Here is a 10,306-nt window from a genome sequence, read left to right as displayed (position 1 = left end):
ACTTATAGATGTGGTAATTTTGTATAAAAATACACATGAATAACATGATACATATGATATGGAGTATAGCTAATTGCATACCTTGTAAAGACATTGAAATGAGACATTTATTTTCAAAATTGCTCTTAAATCCATCACACTTAAACTTGATCATTTACTAAACAGGCCGATAGCGTGTTAACATTTTCATTTCTCTCCCTTGGCCCCACCCCGCACCCATTCACTTTTCAACGCTTGACTAAAACTGTTAACAGCTTCAATTCCCTCCCTCGGCCCCACCCCTCACCCATTCACTTTACAGGGTTGTATTAAAACTGTTATAAAGTAATTCAAATTAACAAATATTTTTATGATATAGAGTTATAGAACGACACTTTTATTTCGAATTTAGTAACAATTTAAATTTTAAATAATTAATGTTTAGTTATATGCTTATATATGCTAATGGTCAAAATTCAAAATCACACATTGGCATGTATGTCAAATTTGACTACGTCAATTATTATGAAATGAAATGATTATAAATTAACCAAGTTTTGAAATAAGACAACCAAATAAACACGCTAATAAAATACTAAAAGTTTTATCAAATTTTTAGTTTCATTAATGTAATTTTTAATCTTATTTTATGGTTTCTCGAAATTTTATGTTGGGTCAATATCTTCAAAAATCATATTTGCATTGTAGATATTAGAAGAATAAACATAAAATGTTTTTTTATGTTTCATTAATTGTGTCCATTATATGATGTGAAAAAATAAATCAATTATTATATTATTTATCATTAAATTAATATATTAGTCATATTTCAAACGACCGCTGTAAAATCATCTCGATATTGATAGTGTTTGTTTTTTATCCACCAAGAACTTTTCACTCTATTACTATAGAAATGTATACTAGTAACTAGCTATCAAGAATTCAAGAGTATCAACCTAGCTAAATTAAAGATTAAAATAGAGTTTCTAGATTATTTTTCCATTAATTTTGTAATTTGGTCGACTTATTATCTGACGACAAAGAAGCTAACAAATGATAATGTTTATTAGATACTTTTTATGGAACTACCAAAATAAGTGGGTTTCCAACCTTTATTAAATTACTCAAATTGGCAATAAAGTGCGCTATGTGCATGCACGTAGGTACGGTACAAACATGGTATATAATACTTCCTAAATAAAAAATAATTAGAACATTAAACAAATCATAATATTTTTATTAATATGTGTTTCAAAGAGATATTCAATTTTATAAATTTAATTATGATGAACACTTATCATTTTGATCCAATGGAGATTTGGAGTTGTCTAATAAGCTAGCATCTATGCTTTGCAATATATTTGATACGTTTCTATTTTATAACAACTAATGTTTTTGTTTTCTAAGGAAAGTATGAACTCGTAGTTTATACATACTCCTCGTGTTTTTAAATGTTTGTCCCATTAGAAATCTTGAGATACTTTTACCAAACAAAATCTATATAATTTACTTGTAATTAGGATATTGTTAATATACTAGTACTTTCGTATTTAAGATGCCACAAATATGTAATAATGAGCAAGGGAGTAGGGAGAGTGTGTGACAGTGTATGTACTTTGTTATTAACACGTATAAGCATATCGCTTAAATTAAATACCAAGTGTCCTTGTATTTTCAAATACTATTATACACAAATTAAATCGTATCATATAAACTCCTAACCAGTTGATCCACATAATATAAGAGAGCAGAATACTATGAAACAGAATAAAATATTTATGGAATGGTCAATTGGATCCTACATGTGCCATAAAATATACCAAAGAGCTTAAAAATAGAGATCAATATATATCGTGAATTAGTGATAGAAACAAATAACTATTCTATTTAATTAGTAATATGTTAGAGATTAAGGAAGGTGTTTAAAGTAGTTAGAGTCAATTGGCCTGGCTTCTACGACATGGTTATTGGCTATGGGGTAAAGCGAAAATGTTATTTGTCCGAAATGAAATAAAGTAAAAGTGAGTAATTGTTATGTTTAATTAAAATGAATATATGTTACTTTAATTTGTAAAATGATTTAGCAAAACTAAGGGCATAAGAAATTAATAATAAATCACTTGGGATTTTTGTTGATAAATACAATCTTTCAATAAAATCTTCTAGGAATATAGTACTCCGTACTATATAATATATATGACATTTAAATTTTAATGTGTTTGATTTTTTGAATGATTTTCTATATATTAAATTTTTTAAATGGCTCAACAAGAGCTCTACAATTTGATAATATAGATTTTACAAAAGGTTTTGTGTGAGACCGGACTCACGTGAGACCGGGCTCAATAACAAAAGTCCAATAAAAAGGCGCGGGCTAACTAAACCCGATCGCGAGGCCCGCAACACCAAAAACATGATAGTGGACTCAATAACAAAAGCCCGTCTCACCCAAAACTTTACCTAGATCTTAAGAGTAGTACTGATCGAGTTATATTGTTGCTTATATTTATGCATGTATCGATAGCGTGAGAGTATAGCTTATATAGTTGAGTTGCAGAGTTTATTGCATTGTAGCTCAACGTGTAGAGTTCATTCTTCAAATAATTTTAAAGCACAATGTAAGAGATTATCTTGATTTACCACAAGCAAGTAGAGAAAAATAAAGTAGTAAGATGTTATCAATTTTATTCAATTAATTATATATTAAATTTTGTTTAATTCGTGCAAAGTTAAGAAAGAATAAGAGAAGATAAAATTAATTTTTCACATGGCTCCAATACCATATGCATGCACATATTGTATGCAACATCATATCTTGATTAATTTTTACATGGCTCTAATACCATACAACAAGGATTATTTTATTTTATTTTTCCAACTTTCTTTTTCTCATCTATATAACACAATTACATTAATACGGTAATACCCTTATTAACTAATTCTATTTTTAATCAACAACTCATATATTACACAATTACACAACCTCGTGTCTTTACAAATGAAGTCAAAACAAATTCATCCCAGCAATGAAGTTAACTAAATTACTTAATGACACAAAGTCACAAATTAGATGTTGGTTGATGAAGCAGTTAGCTTAGGAAAAAGTGGTGTGAGGGCATCAAATTGTAGCTTAGTGACAACAAGACTTAGCTTATTAAGTTTTACATACCTTTGGGTCATGAATCTCGATCATGAAAAGTTGACAATATGAATATGTGCGCCAAGTCCACAATAATTGTTTTTCACAGGTACACATACGATTGTATAGTTGTATAAGCACACAATCGTGTGGAGTGTGGCATGGTAATGTCTTTTTTTATAAACACGAGGGGGATTTCAATTCGATCTAGGTTTTCTATTTTTCTCAATTATTTTCGTCTTAACCATAAAGATTGTAGGTCATCCAGGCTCAGTATTTAGGGTTATAAACAATCGTACGTAACAATAGGTGGAGTGAAAGTTTCTCAAACATTCTATTTGTAATTTAATTTCCAATGAAAAACAAATAAAGAAAAACTCTATATCAATCATATGATTGTTGGACATTCACGTCCATAGCATTGAATTGAGTGGTCAAGAAAGAATGATGAAGACTCTCAAAACCAATTTTTACTACAACAGGTGGCCTTAATGATTGATCTATTTTTCATTGTTATCTTCTCCTCTCTATTCATTACTACATCTAATAAAATAAACAAAAATGACTATACATAGAAATATATACGTAATATATACTCAGAAAATATATGATGTACATGCAATATGATAGCAAATCATATAACATTAATCTTCCTTTTTATATTTTGTCTAATATAAGTAGTAAATAAAAATATTAATACAATGAGTTGACTATTAACGATGATGAATTAAAATGGACCCACTTTCACGTTAAACTTGTCTTATGGTCCTCTGATCCCAAGGTACTTATTATTTGCATGTCCCATGCAACATAATTAATCTTTTTGATAGTTTAACTTGATCTTATTACCTTTTTCAGACATGTGATGTTTTTATTGGACGAACTATACTGTAAAACAATACTTTCTCCGTTTCTATTTAGTTGACGCGTTTGATTTAGGCGCATATATTAAGGAGAGGAGAGAGAGTGAGAGAGAATGAAAAAGCAAATGGGGTAGCTTGTAAATGCAAAGTAAAAAAGTTATCCTAAAAGGAAACTTGTTAACTAAAAAAAAACTTCCTAAAAAGAAATACGTGTTAACTAAAAAGAAACGGATATAGTATATTTTTAGAGCAAAAAATATATACTATTCTTTTTATGCGTGTCACACCATTATGTTTTATGTATGTGAGGTGCAAAAGTATATCATACGTCGTATTATCTTTGCATAAGTAGTTCCTAGAAGTGGATGGTGGAGCCCTTATTGTGTTTGTGTTTATTTCATCGATAAATAATTTCTTAGTATTTGTTAGCTTTAATGAAATTATAAATTGATTAATAATTGAATATACACATGAGATTATTACTTATTAGCGTTACAATAGTAGGGATTTTTGCGTGATAGGATTGCAACAATCTCGTGAGACAAATGTTATATTCGTTCAATCCTTTTCCCCTGAAAAACTCGTTTAATAATCTTTATCAAAACTCCAATTTTAGCAAGTTTATTTCAAAGAAATTATAAATATACAAATCTATATTTCAAGTTACATGATCATTACACACACTTAAAAGTTATTTAGCGTTTCATTAATCTCATGCCATTATGCCAAGTATGCTTGTATAATAGTAGGGAATGCGTTAGATTTGCAACAATCACACGTAGAAATGTTGCGGCGATATATACTTGTAGTAAAAGATTAAGGTATTAGGACAATGCGTGACGATGGTATTACGGATCAACATTTGACCAAACTTTAATTTGGAGAAGCAACGTAACATTTTAACTCTTGCACTGAACCATTAATAACTAACTAATTATCAGCTTTTTAAGCACCAAATGTCACATCATAAAAAAAATCTGAAGAAAAAAAGAAATAAAAAGAAGAAAATTAGAGCAAGTAAAGGGATAAAGAGGTGAAAACCAAAATAGAAGCAACAACTCGAAATAACAACGTTTGTGGATCAAACTAGTTTAGGTCAACACATATATGGCTCCATTATCTTATATACGTAATTACGTAGTATTGTCTATCTTATACTTCATTCTTTTTTCTTTTTTCTTTTTTCTTTTTATGATCTAACATTTTTTAAAAAAGAAAAATTAACAATTTAGTTGCTACTCATCATGCTTTATTTAACACAATAATTTTCACTAATGTAACTTCTTATCACATGGGTCTCGTTCTTTCTCTATCTATGTCTTTCCTATTTTGTTACACCACTCTTCTCCCTTAATGCAATTGAACATTAAATAGAACGGAGAAAGTACTTGTCAGTATATAATTAAATAAATCCATAGAAATATAGATAGAAAAATGAAGGATTTAAGGGGAAAAAGAAGTTTTAGGGAAGGACCCCAAAAACGTGGCTAAATGTTTCACCAATGGACAAGAGATTGTGCACCATCCTTAATAGCGTGTTACAATGTTACCTGCCTTTAGATAGGCATGCCAACATCATCATCATTGTCATTCTGGATTTTTCCTTTTTTCAACTCTCATGCTCTAAAAGCTTCTCTCTCTCACGCACTATTTACAAATTACTCCCTACAAATGTAAAGCCTTGGTATATTAGCGCCGACTAGTAGTATATAAACTATACAATACAGTTAACGTGCTAGTCTTTTAATAATATAACAAGCCACCTCTTAATAATATACATTAGAGTAGACGAGTAGTGAGGTACATGTAAAAATAAAGTCACCATCAAGGAATATACATCAACCCTAATAATCAATTCACTTTATTAAGAATCAAAATTGATCATGTCGTGATGTTATTGTGAGACCGCTCTCTAGTTTGTAGAGTCAATTTTTGCAAAAAAAAAAGTAAAAAAATAATACAGACATGGAAAATGCTGAAGTTGGGTTTGATTTACCCTCATTAAGTCATTAATCAAAGAGGTACGGATACTTCATTCATTTCAATAGTTAAGAGTATGATTTTTCATAATAAGCTAACATGCATAGCTTTAATTTAGCTAAATTGGAAAATACTTGTACCTGAACATTATTTCCGATTTAGATTTCCAGACTTTTAAGAAGTACTTTGATAGGCCCATGGGCCCCTTTTATATGAATTCAGGCCCACGAGAACTCTCTTGAAAGAAAAATTAAAATAAAAAATCTAATTGTGATTTAAATTAGTTTTCTTAAATATCCTATTTGCAAATTAGCAAATGTGAAATTGGTGGACAGTGGGGTCCTATAGTTTCATGGCCCAACAATTCACAATCCTTTCATTTTCTCTGCCCTTGCTCTTTCAATTATTAGACATTTAGACTAACTCTTTTTTTTTTTTGGGGGAAACTTTTAGACTAATTAAATCGGTACAATTTATAAAATATAAACTCTATTTTTGTTCAACTGAGTTAAGGCGTAACTTTTACTTAAAATGCTACTATGAAACATGTCAAATACATAAATTTTTCTCAGAATAATACTAACAATTTTAATGTTTTATCACTTTCATTTATCACTTTATTACTTTTACTTTCATTTCCTATTACTCCATTCTCATTCTAATTCTAATTCTCATTCCTATTCACATCCTCAATACCAATCATTAACTTTCTCATTTCCAATCCCGATATAATATTCTCATTCCCCTACTTCAATCCTTTTTTCAAAATTTTTACCCATTGCACCGTAGGCCAGGCCAATTTATGCTGTAATTTATAAATTTCACTTAGTAATTTCTTTACGTTTTTCATTTTATTTATTTCACATTCTCTTTTGGTTGAAACCCATGATCGGTTATACGCTCTATAAAAAAAAAGAACAATTTATTGTAAATCTAAAAGGAAAACACACGAGGTTATAACTTATAAGGGTCTGTTCTCATTGACTGAACTCAGCTGAACTGAACTGAACTGAACTGAACTGAAAATAGCTGAACTGAACTGAACTGAACTGAACTGAATATTTTATAAGAGAAGGAAATTAGGAGCTGAACTGAACTGAACTGAACTGAATTGAGCTGAACTGAACTGAACTCAGCTGAACTGAACTGAACTGAACTGAACTAAATTTCAACGTAAGAGAACAGGCCCTAAGTATGATGATAGGTTTTGTAAAATCATTTATATTCCATAATAACTTATACAGTCAAACTTTACACACATATCGATGCACTAGTTTGACCTTAATTTTACATAAGTACTCAAATAAATATTAATGATAATTATACGGACTATAAAAAATATAATATGAAACTTTATATCAATACTTATATGATAAAATATGTTGTTAATATGTTATATTTTAAGATGATGAAGTATTTTTCATGTATGATTTTTCTAAAGATGAAGATGATTCAACATAAAAAAAAATACTTATAGGATGGGTCATTCTTTTTGGGACTAAAATTAGACCAAATAGGTCGTTCTTTCAGAGACGGAGGTAGTATCTAAATTAGAACAATATAGCAAACTAAGGGCCTGTTCATATTTACTGAACTGAGCTGAACTGAACTGATTGAAGATGAACTGAACTGAACTGATTGGAACTGAACTGAACTGAACTGGACTGAATTGAACTGAAATGAATATTTTATGTGAGAGGGAAATTAAGAGCTGAACTGAACTGAACTGATTGGAACTGAACTGAACTGATTGGAGCTGAACTGAACTGAACTGAAATTAAGTAAATGTGAACAAGCCCTAAATTGAATAGATTTTTTGACATCCCAAAGCCCAAAAACTATAGAAGTACAATCTCTTGTTTTCTTTAATTTAATATAGAAAATTTAAAAAATGAATTGTGAACTCTCTAATGGTTGCTAGTCCCAAGAAAGATATTGCAGTCAGGGGGTTAAAGTTTTAACGTCATATAAATTGGCCACCTTTTCGGAAAAAGAAGAATATGTCATAATCACGATGTTAATGCTAATATTGGTCCATTTTTTCCGTGGAAAAAGGAAAGTTTGAAGAAAAAATAATTACATTGTGTTTCTTTGTACGATACAGACAATACTTTTTTATAGTGTTCTGCCATATTTTACATTAATTTGTTGATCAATTCATTCGATTGTGTTCTATTCCAAAAAATAAAAAAATTCATTCAATTGTGTAAATCTGTTTTCTCTACAATTAAAGTAACACACGTTGATAATTAGCGTACAAATTTAAATTTTTTCCTTAGTGTACTACTAACATAAAGATTAAAGATTTTGTTTTCTTCACTAATGTTGAAGTATCAATTTTTTTTTTAAAATCACTTATGCTGAAAGATTTCGTTAACTTCGTAGATAGTTATGGAGAGACATACGGCAAATTGAACAATAATCTCTAATTTAATCACATACTCTATATAAGTAAAATTATATATTATCGTGATATTTTCAATAAACGTGACTGATAGAGTGTAAAATATATTCCTGGATTTCAACCATCAGCTTGAACTTTTGGTTGAGTCGGACCTCTAACATGGTATCAGAGTCAACATGACACAAAGGTCACGAGTTCGAATCTCATCCACCCCTCCTTTCAAAGTGGAAAATTAAGCGTTGGAAAAAAAAAATATATTGGTAAAAGATAGTCAAACAACGCTGACAAGCCATTCCTAATTTTTATAATCTCATACTTCAATTTTTAATTGTTGCATGATATTGACATTTTATTTACTAGATACATTTTACTATTTCACGTTTTTTGAAGGAACGTTTTATTATTTTAATTTTTAATAAATAAATCTCGATATATTTTTCATACTTTAATTAATTCAGTTATTATTAAAACATAATCAAATATACTAATAATGTCAAAATAGTGCATAGGTAAACATGTCTGGTTAAAATGTGGCAACAATAAACAAAAGGATGAGGGATCAAATAATTGTGGATAAGATATGCTAGATGTTTGATACTCTACCGATAACAATTACCGTTTCGTTGTTTGTTACGTCGTGACTATATTTCTTTTCGTCATATTATCTACCTCCTCAACAGTGATACACCAGTTATTTTTACTCTTCCAGTTGAAGTGTTAGCTACTTTTCACTGTAAAACAAATACTTCATATAGTTTACCAACAAAAATATAAATATATATTCTATACCAATTTCTAACATATAGATCGAGAGTATAGTACCATGATATGTAATTTCCTTTACTGTCAAGAAATGATCGAATCTTGGAGTTGTGACATGACAATCATAAACACATAAAAACAGTAAACGTGAGGAACGTGTGACCCTACTATAATTGTGAATTTTTGTGATTTGTGATTAAGCCAAAATCCATAAATTTACAAGTTATTCAAAAATCCGACAAAAGGTTAGATTCCCACAAAGCTTCTCAAGTTGAGGTTACAAATAAAGGAAATATACATTCCACCAAATCTTAAAGTTTAGCATCTAGCAACATTTTATTTTATTCATTGTTTTTTATTTTGGGAGTTGAAATAGGAACTAAGCCAATTACAATCCGCATGCAAAGAAGTTCATACATTAACTAGGGGATAGAAATAGTGGGTGAGTCGATGACTACAATAAGTGTAAGTAAAAGGTAATTAAAATAACATAGAGTGAGTAAAAAGGCTTAAGTATCGTGATGTGAGAGGATTAATACATATTAAAAGTAAATAGATTAAAAAATTGTAACTAATTTAAGTAGAAAGCGGGTAGAATATAAAAGTTTGGAGGTAGTATGTTAGAGTGTGACTCTTGGATAGAAGTTAGATTTTAGGATTATCCAACGCATGCTCGTTCTAGTTATTAAAATCAAAACGCGCATGATTAACAACTAGTATATGTATAATACTAAACAATCTTTTACTTTTAACTTGTTTGATTCTAAATAGATAGGTTATATATCGTGTTACTCAAATTTTTTTCATAAATATCTTATCGTCATCACTACGATTTAAAATGTAACTTTACCTATGTACTACCTCTGTTTCTTATTAGTTGCAACTTTGGGGTATTATTTGTGAGATATAAAATATTCCAAAGTTACAACTAATACGAAACGGAGGTAGTAATCAAATTCATGACCATGGGAGCGTAAGGATTGTAAATATGTTTGCTCCCATCATTAATATTATTGATTAATATCAAATCACCAAGAACATTCCTCGTTGACAAGGAGATCTTACCAAAGCAAAAGAAAATTAAACCAATAGTTGGCTTTTCCCACGAGCATGTACCAAAATAATTTCCACTTTTGGAAAGCAATAATTAAGCAAAATAAGGAAAGTCCACTTATCAAA

Source organism: Chenopodium album, chromosome 24, assembly GCF_948465745.1.
Source record: "Chenopodium album chromosome 24, dcCheAlbu1.1, whole genome shotgun sequence".
NCBI classification, from domain to species: Eukaryota; Viridiplantae; Streptophyta; class Magnoliopsida; order Caryophyllales; family Amaranthaceae; genus Chenopodium; species Chenopodium album.
The sequence above is the reverse complement of the archived record's forward strand: the minus strand, read 5'-3'. Positions refer to the sequence as shown.